Source organism: Schistocerca americana, chromosome X, assembly GCF_021461395.2.
Source record: "Schistocerca americana isolate TAMUIC-IGC-003095 chromosome X, iqSchAmer2.1, whole genome shotgun sequence".
NCBI classification, from domain to species: Eukaryota; Metazoa; Arthropoda; class Insecta; order Orthoptera; family Acrididae; genus Schistocerca; species Schistocerca americana.
The window spans coordinates 385,008,275-385,027,807 of NC_060130.1; the positions used below are offsets into that span (position 1 = coordinate 385,008,275).

General features: G+C 38.8%; 1 protein-coding gene across 1 annotated transcript in view; it reads right to left on the bottom strand.

Annotated features, from left to right (window-relative positions):
* LOC124554723 (sarcosine dehydrogenase, mitochondrial) overlaps nucleotides 1–19,533 on the bottom strand; it is a 280,579-nt gene that overhangs the window by 171,349 nt on the left and 89,697 nt on the right. The gene's annotated exons all lie outside the window — the stretch shown is intronic.

The window sequence follows — 19,533 nt, forward strand, 5'->3', positions numbered from 1 at the left end:
AAATGTAAAACATTGTCAGCCCCCTTCCCCATTTGAATGATTTTTAGTTGAAAGCAAAAAAAGTAGGAAACCCACAAATAAACCAACGCGAGACATTATTTGAAGCAAGTGCTACATTATAAATAACAAAGAGTAGCAGTAATAGTAACCAAAACAAAGCCAGCTCATCCCATTTCAGAGGCTGCATTATAATATTTAAATACTAACTAAAAAATTATAAGACTTAGAAATAATCCTACATTGTGACCTAAATGTTGATGTTATTTCTATAACACAGGAAAACAGCAAACAGAAACAGTATGTATCCCTGGTTTTATCCTAGGCAGTTTGTAAGCCAGCTCCATCTGATTTCAGAAACTGCACTAAATGTTTAATCACAAGCAAAAGCATTACAACAGTTAGAAATAATACTGGCTTTTGACATAAATGCTGATGTTACCTCTATAACACATCAATGGGTAGTAAAACAGTAAACAAAAACAGTAAATATCTCAGGTTTTATCCTAGACAGTTTGTACTGTTGATCTCGCAAGAAACATAGAGGGATAACTACTTTTCAGAAGAGAATTAAGGTATAGGGCAATCCAGTCCAAACAAATTCCAATTTGATAAAGGAAAAAATCTTTGAAATGGCAAGTATTTGAGGGGCATTCAACAAGTAAGACAACACATTTTTGTTCAGCCAATTATCATTGACAAAATGAGGAATTTGTTGAAGGATATTGTCGAATGTTCCCACTTCAGGCTCTACAATTTCATGAGGTTCCAATAGGTGGCAGCATTATACATAGCGTTCAAAATGGCATCTGTAATAAAGGTGCATTCCAAGAAGAGAGCTGTCACTGAGTTTCTTTTGGCAGGAAACCAGACCATCACAGATATTGATAGGCTCTTGTCTACAGAGACCTGGCAGTGAATAAAAACATGGTCAAGGAACCCGTCATCAGCACAAACCTGTGCACTCTCCCACAGGCTGCACACAACTGTGACTGCTGCACTGTTGGAATGAGTGGACACTCCATTTGAGGTGATCATTGGCTCACAATCAAACATCTCAGAGCAGAACTGGATGTCTTTGTTGATAGTGTTGACACAGTCATCCACCAGTTGGGGTACTCAAAGGTGTGGCCCACTGTGTTCCTCACCACCTAACAGGAGACCACAAGGAACAATAAAGGTCCATCTATGCAGAATCATGGATGTTTTATGAGGCTGATTGTGACAATTTTTTGTCAAACATCATCACAGGCAATGAAACATGGGTTCATCACTTTGAACCAGAAACAAAATGGGAGTCCACGGGGTGGCACTGCATTACTTTTCCTCCAAAGAATAAGTTCAAAGCCACACCCTCAGCTGGTAAAGTCATGGCAGTGGTCTTCTGAGACTCTGAAGGGGTTATTCTGTCAAAACTGTGTTGTTCTACCCTCAGAAGACTGATGAAATGGCATCAGCATGTTTGTCACCACAAAAATGCAAAAGAACTTCTCCTTCTGCATGACAACACAAGGCCACACACAGGTCTGTGCACGGAGAGGAGGTCACAAAACTTCATTGGACTATTCTCCCTCATTCACCCCACAGCCCGGATATTGCACTTTCTGACTTCCAGATGTCTGGCCCAATGAAGGTTTCCCTGCACAGGAAGCAGTACATGGATGATGGGAAGCTTACTGATGTTCACCAATAGAGTGGTACCATATAAGCATACAGATCATCTCACTAGAGTGGCGCAAAGCCATCACATCAAACAGAGATTATGTTGAAAAATAGAGTTTTGTAGCCTAAAGAGTAGGGAATAATATGGTGTATTAGAATCCTGAATAAAATCAAGCCGCTTTCAGAGAAAAGCAATAACAGAGTGCAGCTCACAAGTGGTCAAACTCTACAGTGGTAAGTCCATGTTAGCTGGCATTTTTGCCAAGTTTCTTCCACACCATAACCTAATGTTTTGTCTCAGAAGTTAAATAATGGACTCATGTCTCATCTCCAATGACAAGCTGGAGCAGGATTTTGTGCATGAACTGACCTCTCAATTATGTCCCATAAATGTTCTATGGGATTCATTTCAGGCAATCTTGGTGGCAGAATCATTCATTCAACTTGTCCAGAATGTTCTTCCAACCAGTCATGAACAATTGTGGTCTGGTGACATGGCGCATCATTGTTTGAGAACATTAAGTCCATGAATGGCTGTAAATGATCTCCAACTGGCCAAACATAACCATTTCCAGTTAATGATTGGTTCAGTTGGACCAGAGGACCCAGTCCATTCCACGTAAGCACTGCCCATACCATTATCTAGCCACCACCAGCTTGCGCAGTGCATTGTTGACAACTTGGGTTCATGGCTTCTTTGGGTCTGTGCCACACTTGAACTCTACCATCAGCTCTTACCAACTGAAATCAGAACTCATCTGATCAGGCCACAGTTTTCTAGTGATTTCAGGTCCAACAGATATGTTCATGACCCCAGGAGGGGTGCTGGTGATGTCATGCTGCTAGCAAAGTCACTTACATTGGTTTTCTGCTGCCATAGCCCATCTACACTAAATTTCACTACACTGTCCAAATAAATACATTTGTCTTTCCCACACTGATTTCTGCAATTATTTCAGGCAGTGTTGCTTGTCTGTTAATACCGAGAACTCTACTCAAATGTGGCTGCTCTATATCATTAAATTAAGCCTGTTGGCCACTGCATTGTTTACGGCGAATGGTAATGCCAGAAATTTGGAATTCTTGACTCACTCTTGACACTGTGGATCTCAGAATATTGAATTATCTGATGACTTTTGAAATGGAATGCCCCATGCGTCCATCTCCAACTACCGTTACCCATGCAGAGACTGTTAATTCCTGAAATACAGCCATACTCACAACGGAAACACTTTCACGTGAATCACCTGAGTAAAAATGACAGATCTTCTGAATCACATAGTGTACATGATACTAACACTATCTGTATAAGTGCATATTGTTATCCCGTGACTTTTGTGATCTCAGTGTGTACACTGTCCAGTCTAATGAATGTGACAAGCAGTCAAAAGCCAGAATAACCAGCTTTTGGAGAACTAGATGTGCAAGAAGAGAGTCAGTGAGGTTGTGGAACCAAACTGACTCCAGTGCAGAGGCCAACAGCACTAGGTTTCTCAGCTGAGGATCCACTGCTTGAACACCATGATAAAGGTTGTCCTGTAGGTTCTCGGTAGGGTTTAAATCTGGGGAGTTTCATGGCCATAGGATTACACTAAACTCATCCTGGTGCTCTTTGAACCATATATGTACACTGTAAGCTGTGTACCACATTTCATTGCCATGCTGATAGATGCCATCATGCCGAGAAAAAATAAACCACATGTAGGGTGGCCATGATCCCAAAGGATAGATGGCATACATGTTTTGATTCTCTGTGCCTTCCAGGATGATAAGATCACCCAGGGAATGCTACAAAAATATTCCCCAGACCACAACACTTGCTCCTGGTTCCAGGGTGCCTGCTTTCAAATGTTTCACACCATAGATGTCTACAACCACCTGTCCGATGGAGCATAAAACATGGTTCACCTGGATAGGCCACCTGTCACCACTCAGTGAACAACCAGCTGTGGTATTTGTGTGCAAATTCGAGCCTTCATCACTGACGAACAGCAGTCAGCATGAGTGCATGAACTGGACACCTGCTGCGGAGGCTCATACACTCTAATGTTCACTGAACGGTCATTGAGGAAACATTGTTGGCAGTCCCCTTGGTTCATCTCCGTGATCAGTTGCTCAACAGTTGCACACCTATTCACCTACCCATATCTCCACAGCTGTTGTTCATCCTGCATGTATGGCCTGTGGTGCCCTGGTGCCAGTTTTAGATAGTGCCATTTTGCCATGTATGGTATACTTTAATTACTGCAGCAGGCAAACAGGTTACAAACTTTACCGTTTTGGAAATGTTTCCACCCTTCACCAGAAAGAGAGGATCTTGGACGCTAGATAAATCGCTCTGTTTATGCATTATGACAATGGCTTCACTGTTTTCTGCATCCCTGTGACACACTTTATGTACCCTCCACAGCTAGTGTTGCCACCTGCTGTCTGTGTGTGTGTGTGCTCAGAATATATTCCCAAACCCATTGATCAATTACAACGAAATTTGTCAGACAAACAGCTAACTTCGTGAGCACCAGTTTACAATCTCCTAGCGCCTGCAGGGGCAAAGGTAATGGGAAAGAACAGTTTTTCAGCTCCTAACATGTAGGCTATCCTGCAAGACAGGCACATTGTGTGGGAGTAGTGTCAGTCTGTCTAAACAACCTCGTTTGCAGAGAAGCCTTCATGTCAGAGACAAGAAACTTTTTCCAGCAACCAGTGTGTAGGCTACCTGCAGCATGGACATGTTGTGCGAGTAGTTTTGGCCTGCTTTATCAACTTGTTTTGCATGGGCCATGTAAGTGGATGGGCACAGCTGGGGAAAGGATGAGGTAGATAGAGAAGGGAATGGACAGAGGAAGAGGGGCAAGAGGTTATCGATAGGAAGGGAAGGGGGGATGGAGAGGAGGGACAGAAAAAAATGGCAGGATGAGAGGGGAAAGATGTGGACAGAGACAGTATAGAGGAGGAAATAGTCAGAAAGAGGAAGAGGAGGAGGTGGACAGAGAGTACTCTACAGCACTGGCCCCTTACTTAGTTTGCATTTATGGTGAATCTCTCAACCATCCAAAAGTCCCAAACCATGAGAATAAGTTCAAGTGACTCCTGTATACAAGAAGGGTAAAAGAATGAACCCGAAAAATTACAGACCAACATTCTTAACATCAATTTGCTGCAGAATTCTTGAACATATTCTCAGTTTGAATGCAATTAATTTCCTTCATACCAAAAAGCTTATGTCCATGAATCAGCATCATCATGCATGCGAAACTCAGAGTACCCTTTTCTCATATGATGCATTGATAACTACTGATGAAGCACAACAGGCAGATTCCACATTTCTAGATTTCTGAAAAGCATTTCACTTGGTGCCCCATTGCTGACTATTAACAAGGGTACAAACATATGGAATAGGTTCCCAGATATGTGAGTGGCTCAGTGACGTCTTAAGTAACAGAACCCAGTATGTCGCCACTGATGGCGAGTGCTCATCAGAGACAAGGGTATCATCAAGAGTGCCCTAGAGAAGTGTGACAGAACCACTATTATTTCCTATACACACAAATGGTCTGTTGGATAGAGTTGGCAGCAATCTGCAGTTGTTTGCTGTTGATGCTGTGGTCTATGGAAAGGCATCAAAGTTGAGCGACTGTAGGAGACAAGATGGCTTAGACAAAATTTCTAGATAGTATGATGAATGGTAGTTACACTATGCAATCAAATGTATCCAGACACCCCCAAATCCATATGCTTTTCATATTAGATCATTGTGCTGCCACCTACTGCCAGGTACTCCTTATCAGTGACCACAGTAGTCATTAGACATTGTGAGAGAGCAGGATGGGGTACTCCGCGGAACTCACAGATGTGGTCAGGTGATTGGATGTCACACGTCTGTATGCAAGATTTCCACACTCCTAAACATCCATAGGTCCACTGTTTGCAATGTGATAGTGAAGTGGAAACGCGAAGGGACACACAGCAGAAATACGTATAGGCCGACTTTGTTTGTTGACTGACAGAGACTGCCGACAGATGAAGAGGATTGTAATGTGTAATAGGCAGACAACTATCCAGACCATCACACAGGAATTCCAAACTGCATCAGGATCCACTGCAAGTGCTATGACAGTTAGGCAGGAGGTGAGAAAACTTGGATTTCTTGGTCAAGCGGCTGCCCATAAGCCACACATCACACCAGTAAATGCCAAATGATGCCTCACTTGGTGTAAGGAGCATAAACATTGGATGATTGAACAGTGGAAAAACGTTGTGTGGAGTGACAAATCATGGTACACAATGTGGCGATCCAATGGCAGCGAGTGGGTGTGGCTAATGGCCAGCATGTGTAGTGCCAACAGCAAAATTTGGAGGCGGTGGTGTTATGCTGAGGTCGTGTTTTTCATGAAGGGCCTTGCACCCCTTGTTGTTTTGCATGGCACTATCACAGCACAAGCCTACATTGATATTTTAAGCACCTTCTTGTTTCCCACTGTTGAAGAGCAATTTGAGGATGGTGACTGCATCTTTCAACATGATCGAGCACCTGTTCATAATGCACGGCCTCTGGCAGAGTGGTTAGATGGCAATAACATCCCTGTAATAGACTGGCCTGCACAGAGTCCTGACCTGAATCCTATAGAACACCTTTGGGATGTTTTGGAACACCGACTTCATGCCAGGCCTCAGCAACCAACATTGATGCCTCTCTTCAGTGTGAAACCTTCCAGCACCTGATTGAACGTATGCCTGTGAGAGTGGAAGCCATCATCAAAGCTAATAGTGTGCCAACACCATATTGAATTCCAGCATTACCAATGTAGGGAGACACGAACTTGTAAGTCATTTTCATCCATGTGTCTGGACACTTTTGATCATATATTGTAGCTCTAAATGTAGAAAGAATGTAATTTAATGCAGATGAGTAGGAAAAACAAACCCATAATGTTTGGATACAGCATTACCAGTTTTCTGCTTGATGCAGTCACATCATTTAAATATCTGAGTGTCACATTACAAACTGACAGAAAATGGAATGATCATGTGAGGATTGTAGTAGGAAAGGGGAATGGTCAACTTCAGTTTATTGGGAGAATTATAGGAAAATGTGGTTCATCTGTAAAGATGACAGCATATAGGATGCTAGTGCGAGCTATTCTTGAGTACTGCTTGAGTGTTTGGGATCTGCAGAATGATTCTGCTCCACTCAACTTACATTTCACATAAGGACCACACAGATAAGTTACAAGAAATTAGGGCTCATGCAGAGGAATGCAGACAGTCATTTTTCCATTACTCTATTTGTGAATGGTACAGGAAAGTAAGTGACTATCAGCAGCACAGAGTACCCTCTGCGGTTCACTGTATGGTGGCTTGCAGAGTATGTATGTAGATGTAAATGTAAAGGAAATGGTGCAGGAGGAAATGTATAGAGAGAGGTGGAGAGGAGAAGATGGACAGGGAGATGGGAGTTGAGGAGCTGGACCGGGAGAGAGGGGGGGAGGAGGAAATGGAGGGAGATTGTGTGGAGGAGGAAATAGTCAGACAAAGGGGGTGGAAGAGGTGAACAGACAGAGGGAAGGAGGCAGAGATGCAGGAAGCAAGTGGAAGATGTACAGAGGTAGTGGGCAGGTGGAGAAGGAAGAAAGGGAATAGGAGATGGACAGAGAGAAGGGGAGAAGGATACTGATGGAGGAATGGGCAGGAGAGAAGGGGCCGAGGTGGTGGCCAAAGAGTGGAAGAAGGAGGAGATGGAGAGACAAAGAGCATGGGAGAAAGAGATGAACAGATAGAGATGGGAGGAAGAGGTGGACAAAGAGAGGGGGAGAGGGAGATGTGTTAAATATATGTGTCAAACGTGTACACAGGTGAAACTCTGGGGAAAGGCTCATCTTAAATGTTTTAGAACTGACAATATCAAAATTATTTCTGGTTAATTATACATCATTTTTTGAAATACACAATAGTGTAGTTGATTTACTCTATGTGACAAAGAGTTTCAGTTTAATTCCCACACTAAAAGATGCCACCAAGATTCACTATGGACTGTAAAACTAGATTACACCAATTTTTTTATTCAAGAAGCATACTCTCCATACAATATCAAAGTACTAAATATGGGCTACAGCGTTCATGAGTCTCTGTTGTTAGCAATGGAATTATCTTCAGATAAAAGGCTACCCTTCAAAACAAGTGAGCACAGGGGCCTCAGTGATGGTAAATTAAGAAAGCATGCTGAAAAGTAATGTCTCCAATTTCTTATGTGAAAAGTCTTATAGACTTTTACATAAAAGAAATGTTATTGCCGTCACAGTAGAATGTTGGATTTTGTTGACAGAGCCACAGCCTCACCTCTGCTTGCACCACTTCATCACTATCAAAAGAGAAGTCTTCAAAGGTATTCTTTATATTTTTGGCAGAGATGAAAATTGGATGGGACCAGTTTGAAACTGCATGGAAGTTGATTGGTGACAGTGAACCCAAGGTGCTGTATTGTTGTGTAGATGCCACAGCACTCACATGTGATCTGGCAATGTCATGCTGAAGGAGAAGGTGCTCCATATGTGGGCAAACTCCTTGCATTTGAAATTTCATTACAGCATGCTGTTTCTCACACACTAACATAGTTATGTTACACACCTCCATGTCACTCACTACGATCTGGAGCACTCTAGCAGCACAGGGTTGCAAATATGCAGACATGAAGAATAAAGGTTTAGAATTTTAATAATATCTGTTTTATTTAAAAAGCTTTAGGTGTTTTCACAATAAAAATTTGGAGACATTACTTCTTAGTGTGCCCTCACATAAACTTGTGCTACCTACTAAATCAGGAAACTTGGAATGAGATGTTCAATGAAAGTGATGCAAAACAGAATTTTCAATAAATTTCATGGATCACACAATTATAAATTTGATATAGCCTTCTTACTTAAGTAATCTAGATTAAAATCAGTTGTAAACAAAAGCTGAATTACAGCTGGCTTAAAACCCCCCCTGTGCAAAGATAAGAGTTTTGCATTCATGTAAAAAAATGCAAACCTGTAATTATTAGAAATGCAAAATTATATCAAACAGTAGGCCTCTACAGAAAGATCTACCACAAAGTTAATAGAGATGCAAGAAAGAGGTAATGATGAATATATCTGGAAATAATAATAATAAAAAAAAGACACAGGACACTTGGAATATCATCATATAGTGTCAAAAAGCATTACCCTAAAACTTCAGAATATAAGTATGTGATACCAAATCAGTAGCTAACATTATTAAAGGGTTCATTAGAAAATAGCAAATTATTTGATGCAAAATTTTTTATTTATTTATTTATTTATTCTTTGCCCATGGACTCTAGCTGAAAATCCAGCTGAGAGTATTGGGTGTGTCATATAATAGCCTATTAACATCAAACTTGATTTCAATATATATATAAATGAAACAAATGATTAAACAGAAATAGTCCATAATCATACAAAGGTTTTACATGTTTCACATTATATGTACACACAGATCAAAAAAACATACAGAAATGATAATTTTTACAGGTACATTTCAGTAATGATATATTTAAACACCATCTTAGTATTCACTCAAACTGTATATACATTTCTCTGTGAGATATAGTTTCAAATGATTTTTAAAACATTTTAGATCTATTTCTTTTTTAATGATTCTGGGGAGTTTATTAAAAAAACCTTTTGCCTGCTTCTTCTGGGGCAGTCATAGACAGTTTTAGATTTCTGTTTATCATGTAGTAATTTTCATTTCCTCTTGTACCGTGTTTGTGTACATCTTTATTTAGGAGGTGTTTATCACTTGACCTTACCACCATTATGCTTTGGTATATAAACAGTGACTATACCGTCATAATATTATAGTGTACAAAAGCTTGCCTACAGGTCTGTCTTGGTGGTGTTTTTGCAATGCATCTCATTGCCCTTTTCTGAATTGTGAATATTCTTTTTAGGTAGCCAGCTTGTGCATTTCCCCATATATGAACTGAATAAGACAAATGTGGGAAGACAAGTCCATAATACATTGATCTGAGGACTTTATCATCCACAGTCTTAGCTCTTTTATGCATGATGAAGATCTGTTTGTTTATCTTTTTACACAGTGCATCTATGTGCTCCCCCCATGCCAAATGTTTGTCTATTATAGTTCCTAGAAAATTTGTGCTGGTTACTTCTTTAATAGTCTTTCCATTTATATTAACATATATATTATAATTTTCACTATGCTTGGTCTGAAATACTACATTCATTGTTTTAGACTGATTCATAAACAGGTTGTTTTGTGTTAAATATTTATTTGCATTTTCAATAGTCAGGAGCGCTTCCTTCTCAAGCTCCTCCTTTGTGTCAGCTGTGCAAATGATTGTTGTGTCATCAGCATACATTATAAGTTTCTGATTTATATAGCTAGGGAAGTCATTTACGTAGAGTATAAATAGTATTGGCCCAAGCACAGGCCCTTGCGGCACACCGTGTTTAACTGTTTGTAATTCTGATATGTAGATTGTTATATTTCCCCCACTAGTATGTCTGATTTCTGTGCATTGTTTCCTATTTGTAATGTGTGATTTAAGTATGTCATAGCATTTTCCTCTAATTCCATACTGATATAATTTCATCATTAATTTTGAGTGGTTCACACAATCAAATGCCTTAGATAGGTCCATAAAAATCCCACAAGTCTTTTGTTGCCTGTCAAGTAAATTAAGAATGTGCTCAATTATATCTGTTGATGCTGTTTTTGTTGACTTCCCCTCTCTGAAACCATATTGTGATGAATGCAGTATACTGTACTTTGTTATAAAACTTACAATTCTATTCTTTATTATCATTTCATAGACTTTAGCAAATGTTGAGATCAATGATATTGGGCTGTAATTTCCTAATTCATCCCTGTTCCCTTTCTTAAATATTGGCTTGACTTTACTTACTTTCAGTGAATCTGGAAATATACCTTCTTCTATCGCAGCATTCAGCATGTGTGTCAATGGTTTTAATATACATTCTCTGCATTCCTTTATGAGATGTGATGTGACACCATCCAAGCCAGAAGAATGTTTAATTTTAAGTTGTTTTATTAGGTTTGACACTTCTGCATCTGTTGTAGGTATGAAAACCATAGTATGATTTGTATGTGAGGGGTTTAACAATTTACTTACTGCGTTTGTTTTATTTTGACTTATTAATTCGTCTGCTACAGTAATATAATATCTGTTAAAAGTATTGGCTACTTCTAGAGGGTTTGCGTTGCTTTGCCCACTCATCAGTGGGCAGATGTCCTCTGCCCGATTTGTTACTTTTCCTCTCTCTCCATTAATGAACGACCATAAACCTTTTGAGTAGTTCTTTCCCTTATCTATAGACATCCTGATGAATGATGCTTTAGTTTCTCTGATAAAACTACAGTACTCTTTCTTTTTTATTTTATACAGTGTGTTGTAGGCCTCATTATTTTCTTGTTTGGAGAGGTCATAATACACTCTCAGATTATTTCTGGCATGGATTACTTCTCCAGTCACCCAGCTTTTCTTTTTTTGTTGCTGTTTGACAAGCCTTTTACTAACAGGACATGTAACATCGTAATAATAATTGAATAAAGAATAAAACTGGTTCCATTTGGTGTTTGCATCTTTAGCTGCATATATTGTTTCCCAGTTTTCTGCCTCTAACATCTTTTTTAGCAGATTTATGTTATGTGGGTAGTTCTGTCTTCTCATCTCCCATATCTTCTGCACTGAATCACTAGTCTTTATATTTATGTCTATCATGATTGCAAAATGGTCTGCTAATGTGGAGTTTATTACCTGTGTGTCACAATAGCATGTAGGAATATTTGTTATTACATGATCAATAATAGTTTCACTATGCTTTGTTACTCTGGTTGGTTTATCTATTTTTATTTTTAGATTGTATATGCACAATATGTCCAGTAGGGTCTTAGTATTGTCTGTATTTTTACTCGTGTCTGTGTTCAGATCTCCTATAATGATCAAATAAGCATATGTTTTTGAGAGGTGTTGGATTATATCTTCCAGCTGTTCAAAGAAGGTTTTAATTGTACCATTTGGTGATCGATACAAACCTAATACACAACATAAATTCCCAGCAATTTTAGTTTCCAGTGCTGTAGCTTCAAAGCTCAATTCTATAGCATATTTTGTTACATTTATGGCTTTAGTTGATTTATAGTTAGAAAAAATGGCAACCCCACCACCTTTACAGGAAGTTCTGCAAAAACTGGCTACTTTCACATAATTCTTCAAGTTGTACATTCCTATGTGATTTTCTTTTAGCCCATGTTCTGTAACTACTAGAATGTTTGGGCTATACTCCTGTAATATTACCTCTAGATCCTCTGTTTTATTGTTTATGTATTGAACATTTTGGTGAAGTATTCTAACAGTTGGCTTTAAATGTAATAGTTCCCCTTCCTGTAATATATTAAGCACTTCACTTGCTCCCTTTGCTTCTGGTACTATGCAGTGATTTTTTTCAGTTTGTGTCATTAAACCTGGATCGTATCTGTGTCCGGTGTTTATATTCCTCTCACTATTGTCACACTGGTATTTAAGATGGACAGTTTTACTTACATCGTTTTCCATGTTCTCTTTCTGCTTACTCGGTACCATAAAAAATCCTCACTTAGTGTAGCAGGTCTCCTTGTTCTCAGGCATCTGTCTTGATTGGAAGCTGCTTCTGCTGTTGATCTCCCAGGCCTCAGGCACCTCTTCTGTGTGGTTGCTGTTGCTGGTGGCTCCTGTGCTCCCCGACTTGGTGACTGCCCTTCTTTGTTAGCTGCTGCGGCTAATGACCTTTGTATGTTTTCCTCACATGCATTTTCATTGCCTTGAGGTAGTATTATGGGGGTCTGCTGTTCTGGATGCTGTTGCTGATGACGACAGCTCTGCTGATGATTGTGGTGATTCTGCTGCTATTGGTTTATCTGACACTGCTGCTGAGAATATCTGAGCCTTTGCTGCTGCTACTGGTGTTTGTTGTAGCTCTACTGCAGATAATGATGGTTCCACTGTTACAGACAACTCTTGTTTTGGCGGAATTGGGATTGGAGACACTTCCATTACAGATGACTCATTAATAAATTTAAGTATTTCGGCACTAATAATCTTTTTCCCTTTTACGTTCATGTGGAGACCATGTCTTGTGAAGTGCTCTCTTTGAACACTGTTTATCTCTACGAAAGTCGTATTCTGGAAACCTCTACATATTTTCTCAAATAGCCTGTTTGCTGTAACAATCTCGATGTTTACGCACGAGTTTTCCATCAGATCGTGCCCCCTGGGGATACTAACAATGTAGAAATACACTCGAGGCATCCTTTTGATTGTTTCCTTTAGGATTCTCGTTGCACGCCAAGTTTCATTACAGTAAACATCATTTGCGCCTCCTATTATGATCCAGCTGTTACCCGTCGTTAATATGTTGTCACTGTTTTTCAGAATTTCGCGTAATGGCGCGCCTGGTTTGATGATGCCTGTTACATTAAGGTCTGGGTGATTTCTTCTCATAATTTCCGTAACTCCTCTCCCATGACTATCTGCAAAAATATATGTCTGTTGCTTATGCATAACGTGGTTGTTTACTTTTTTTCCGTTACGAATATTTACCTTGTGTTTTTCTCCGTTTAATCCACTTGTATATTTTTGTGTGGATAGTTTGTTCATATTTTTATCCATAGATGCACTATTAACATTTTCTTTTCTTGCGTTTAATTCACATGTGTCTTTTAGAGTGATCAGTTCGTTCGTATTTCTAGTTACAGTCGTACTGTTTACACTTTGTACATTTGGTTGTGCATACCTACGAATTTTATGGCTAGCATTAATGAGATCTTGTTGCCTTGACGATTCAGACAGTTCCCGTATGGTTAGTACCGAATTTTCAATTGTTTTTGTATATTTTTTATAATGTCAAGTTCTTTTTGAAGTTCGTCATGCACGCTGTCTTCTATTCCCGCGTAGCACTTTTCACTCGCGGCCGTTACACTCTATGTCACATTTACACTGTATTTGTAAATCTTCTTGAGCATAACAGCGTGAATGGCACCATTTATGTTTAACCACGCATATTCTAACTCCATTTAGTACTGTTTCGTCACAAACAATACACTTGATTGAAATTAAGTCCTCAAGAACCGCAGAGCGGTTTAAAGTTACGTGTACACTAGCAGCCATATTGATACTTCAAACTCTTAATATGCAACACACTGAAAGCTGAAATCCTCCCAGAGAGTCTATGTTTCTCAAACAGGTCACACGTGATGAGCTCATAATGGCAATGACTTCATTAAAGAAGTTTTCAAGTGGTTTTTGATACATCCTAAACTGTATTATAAACTGTACAGGATATTGTATTGATGAACCTCTGAAGCGTCTTATTAATCACTTCTATTTCACAGGCGCATTTAGCAATCTTCTGGAGGTTGTGAAGGTCACCCCCTTGTACTAAAAGGGAACCAGAGACTAATGTTAACAATTAAATGGCTGTATCTCAGCTTAGCAGCTTCTCAAAGATCTATGAAAAGCTCTTGTATAATAGAGTGCTAGAGTTTATAAACAAAAAATTACTGCTGCCAAATCATCAGCATGGCTTCAGGCACTCTACATACACAATCACAGCTATCTATGAATACCTGCACACTACCCTCAAAGCTATACATGAAAAGGAAATGGCTACTGGAATATTTTTGTGACCGTCCAAAGTGTTTGACATTACAAATCATGTTACTCTATTAAATAAGTTAGCATGAAAGAAAATTAGAGGTATTAAAATGAAAGAATTAAATTGTATCTTACTAATCAGCAACAAAAGGACATCTTAAGAAGAAAAAATACTCATCAGGAAAAGCTATAAGTAAATGTGGTGTGTAACAGGGGTTGACACTGGCCCTGTTCTCTTTCTCTAGCATATATAGATGATATAAGTAATACTGTTGGTGGTAAACAGAAAATCTATTGTGGATGACACCAATGACACCAAAATTTTATTACATGTTTACAAGGAAAAGACCTTTAGTCATTATAAAATACATAATTGGTTTTTTATTCGGTAATTCATTTCCTCTCCTAAAGACCTATTCAAAAATGTATTACAGTGTACCATTCACTGAAAGATGCTGTTATTAATTACATAACAGAACATTGGCTTTGAGCCCGTGATCACAAACTCATCCACTTGCTGGAGTTGTCAGAAAACAAATGAAAACCAAGTAAAAACATAACACAAAATTGACTTTGACTTTCCTGTACCATTGCCCAGGAGTAGAACATTCAAAGGTGCTCAAATTGGTGACCCTGGACACCAATAAACTGGTGCACTCATTGAATGAAAGAATTATTTACTACTTCCATTGTTGCCTACTGAAGAGAATTACAAGCAAGCACAGTACGTTCCTGCATATCCTCTGGAGTTGTTGGAATACTGTGATAGACAACGTCTTTAAGGCATCCTCAAAGAAAAATTCCAAAGGATTTAAATCAGGAGACCTAGCAGGCCAAGTAACTGTTCCTCCTTGACCAATCCATCTGGCAGGATACCTTTGGTTAAGAACATGATGTGCGCATATAGTTTAGTACTGATTACATGGGAAATAGGTGTATTAGTGTGCCTTTTAAGTGTACCATTAAAGGTTTCATTTTTCTTTATGTAATATAGCAGAACACGCGAAAAGATCGTACAGTTGTATTTTCTGTTTACGTTTTGCTGCAGCAAATCTATAGAATTTTGTTTAGTTGTTCCTTGCTCTCTCCAGCAATTTAACTTAGCGTACCTCTTCATTATTTAACTAGCATTTCCGGAAAGTAGCATAAAGTTTAAGTTGTTGTTTCAGAAACTTTGCACTGTTGCTTTTGTTAACACACAGTTGTGTATAGGCCAAATTTGCGGACCATATTTTTGTGTTGATCTGTAATTTAACTGACTTATTCTTAATAAACTATTACGTTTATCATGAGTGAAAAGTGCTTGACTTACCGTAGAGTTGTTAGGTCGGGGCTTTGGTGAGATGGGTGCTGTAGTTTTTTCCATGTGGGTGACTGTAGTGGCGTGGGAATAGGGGAAGTAAATGAGACTCATCAGTAGTTTTGTAGGATTTGTAATAGAGATAGGAAGATACTAGAACAGGAGGGGAAAATTGCCGCCTTTCATGCTGAGTTAGACATGGCCAGGGGAGATCTCGACAGGTTAAGGAGGGAGAAGGGTAAAGAGAGGTGGGAAGTGGCAACAGGCAACAGGAGGAACCGGCCTAGAAATTTGTCTGACAGCTTTGTGGTGAATGTGGAAAATAGATTTGGCCTGCTGCTTCAGTTAGAAGCTGGTGAGCCTCAAGCAGTTGCAGGTGTAGACAGGGCACAACAAACTTTCAGCAGCAAATTGAAAAGTAAGAATGTAGGGAAATCAGTAAAGAGAAAGAAAGTGTTGTTGTTAGGTAGTTCCCATGGAAGAGGTGTTGGCCAACTTTTGCAGGATGAACTAGGATCAGAATACCAGGTCACCAATTTTTTTAAACCTAGTGCTGGTCTGGAGCAGGTGACAGAGGATTTAGGATCACTTTGCAAAGATTTCACTAAGGAAGACACCGTGGTTATGGTGGGTGGGGCACGTAACAGTATTGACAGATATCCTGGGTACAGTATAGAGTGTGACCTGGCAAGGATTTCATCAGCATCTAAGCATACTAGTGTTGAGTTTGTATCTGTTCTTGGACGCCATGACCGACCTCATTTGAACTCTTCTGTCAAGAGAGTTAATTTGGAGCTGGAACGGCTGCTTATGCCGGGTGCAGGGTCACACATTGGTGTGGTTCCTGTTGATTCTCTCAATAGGTGGGATTATACTAGGCATGGCCTTCACCTCAACAGGAAGGGGAAGGGTAAATTGGCTGGGGAAATAGCAGGAAAGTTAAAGGGGGGAGGCACTGTCATGAGTGGTAAAATACCAGTGGTTATAGGGTTCAGAAAAGACCATTTTTTTAGGGTAGGGGGGACAGAAAGAAAGAAAATTTTCAGAGAGGTTAGAACTGAGACAAACCTTCAGTTTGAGAAAGAAACCAAAAAGCATAATTCTAGTTTATTACATCAGCGTAAATAGCCATTGGTTAAGAATTTTCAACGGTCAGCAGATATTTTAACTCTACCCAATTTTAACTCAGTCAATGTGAAATGTCAGCTATCTTTATTGCACCAGAATATTCGAGGACTGAGAAATAAAATTAATAAATTACCTGCATAGATGAATTAGAGTCTTTATTTTAAATTTAGTGCATTAGTATTTGTAAACTGATTCTTTCATATAGTGTTCATTAAAAAAATGATGATCATTCCACTTGGGACCTGTGGAATGGTAAAGGGAAGCCATTATAGACATATTATACTTTATTCTCAAGGGGTTTCTTTTTATTGTGATGTTACTTTCTGTCAGTTTTTATTAGGGGCACGTCAGTTAACTGTTCTATTTATATATTTTTGTAGAATGAAATTGTCACTTGAATTCACAAAGCCAGGTAAGCATCCAGAAGGTTTTAATTTGCCTTCAGAAAATCTTGTGCACATGTACCACTCATTCCTAAGAAAGGCAAAAATGTTGTATCCAGTCTCCACTATGATGACAGTGTTGATGAAGAGATAGACAAAGCAGAAACTATAGTTATGTACAACAAGACGAAAAGTGGTGTAGACATGTGTGACAATTGTATGTTGTCTACAGCTGTACAAGACATGCTTGCTGATTGCCTATGGTCATATTTTACTCCCTACTGAAAGTTGGAGGCATCAGTTCTGTAGTCATTCATGCTACCAGTAACCCAGACAGCTGCACTAGAATAAGTGATTTCCTACACCTGTTGTCTTACCAGCTTGTTTCAGAACATGTAGGAGTCCAAGCTGCTGTAGAAATTTAAACATAGTACATTATATATTCACAATTACTTTGATGATTTTTACTTGCAAATGTAGATTTACCTCCACGCAGACCGACAGTTCTAAAAATAAAATGGAACCTTGTGGGGGACCCCACATGTAGTTAGTTCCCAGTTGGATGATGCCTGATAGCTTGATACATGTCTCTTTCCTAATAACACCCTTTGTTTCCTGCCAGAGATATAAGATTTGAACCATTTTGCAGCATTTCCTGTTACACTATAATATTCCAATTTACTTAAAAGGATATTGTGATTTACACAGTCAAATGCCCTTGACAGATCACAAAATATACCAGTTGCCTCTTACCTAACAAATTAAGCACATTTTCACTGTAAGTGTAGATAGCGTTCTCAATATCGGAACCCTTTAGAAATCCAAACTGTGACTTTGACAGTATGTTAATCGAGATAAGATGGTTATAAAGCCAATTGTACATTACTTTTTCTAAAATTTTTGGGAATGGTGGCAAAAGTGAAATAGAACAGAAAATTGATGCAATTTCTTTATCTCCCTTCTGGAACAGTGCCTTAACTTCAGCATATTTTAACCATTCATGAAATATTCCACTGATAAACGACTGGTTACACAGATAGCTTAATATGTTACTTAACTCAGAATCACATTCTTTAATTAACTTTGTTGATATTTCATCTTACCCACTAGATGTTTTTGATTTTAAAGATTTTATGATGGACATTATTTCTGCTGGGGTAGTGAGGGTCAAATTCATATTATGGAAGTTACTTGAAATGTCTGGTCTGAGGTATTCCACAGCAGCATCTACCAGACCTGGCAACCGCATCTTTTCAGTAACAGTTATGACATGTCTGTTAAAAAGTTCTGCAACACTACACACATCTGGCACCAATGTGTCATTTACTCTTAATGCTATTTGTCCCTCTTCATGTCTCATTCTACCGGTCTCCTCCTTCACTATATCCCATATTGTCTTTATTTTGTTATCTGATATGACTGACTTTTCCTTGTAATATATTTGCTTTGATGTCTGTATTACAGTCTTTAATATTTTGGAGTATTTCTTGTAATGTGCTATAGCATCAACATCAGAACTGTTTCGGATTGACAGATACATTTTTCTTTTTGTTTTACAAGATACCCCTATTCCTTGAGTAATCCATGGCTTCTTTGTACACTTTGCTCTAACCTTGGTAAGTTTTGGGGGAAAACAGTGTTCGAATAAGGTAAGCACTTTATTAGCAAAAGTGTTATATTTTTCATTCATGCCATGAGCACTGTAAACATCAGTCCAGTGAATGTCCAGTGAGAGTCCTAAAATAATCAATTTTTGGCTTATTGATTACCCTCTTGAGCTCAGATTTAACAGATTTTATATTCTGTTCAGTATTAACATTTAACAGAAGGAACTGCATGTCATGATCTGAGAGGCCATTGACTATTGGTTTTGTAATATAATTTTGTTCATTGGACTCTTCTATAATGACATTATCAATGGCTCTTTGTGAGCAATTTTCTACCCTTGTGGAAAACTTTACAGTGGGAATTAAGTTGAATGATAGTGTTACTAACTCAGATAAGTTTTTATTGGGAGAGTCTTTAAGGAAATCTACATTGAAACCACCAGCAACCACTATTTCTTTGTTTTTGGATGTTAAATGGGCCAGTACAGCTTCGAGGTGGTTTACGAACAGATTAAAGTTACCTGCAGGTGCTCGATATACACCTAATGTTATGAAGGATTTTTTGTGAAATTATACTTCTGTTGCACATGCTTCCATATGCTGCTCTAGACAAAATTTATGAATGTCTATGTTCTTAAATTTCTGACGGTTCCTGATGAATGTGGCAACCCTTCCTTTCTCCATTTCTGATCTACAAAAGTGAGATGCTAAGCATAATCCTGTAACACTTAAAAGTTCTATACCCAGTGGCCACATGATGTTCAGAGAGGCAGATAAATT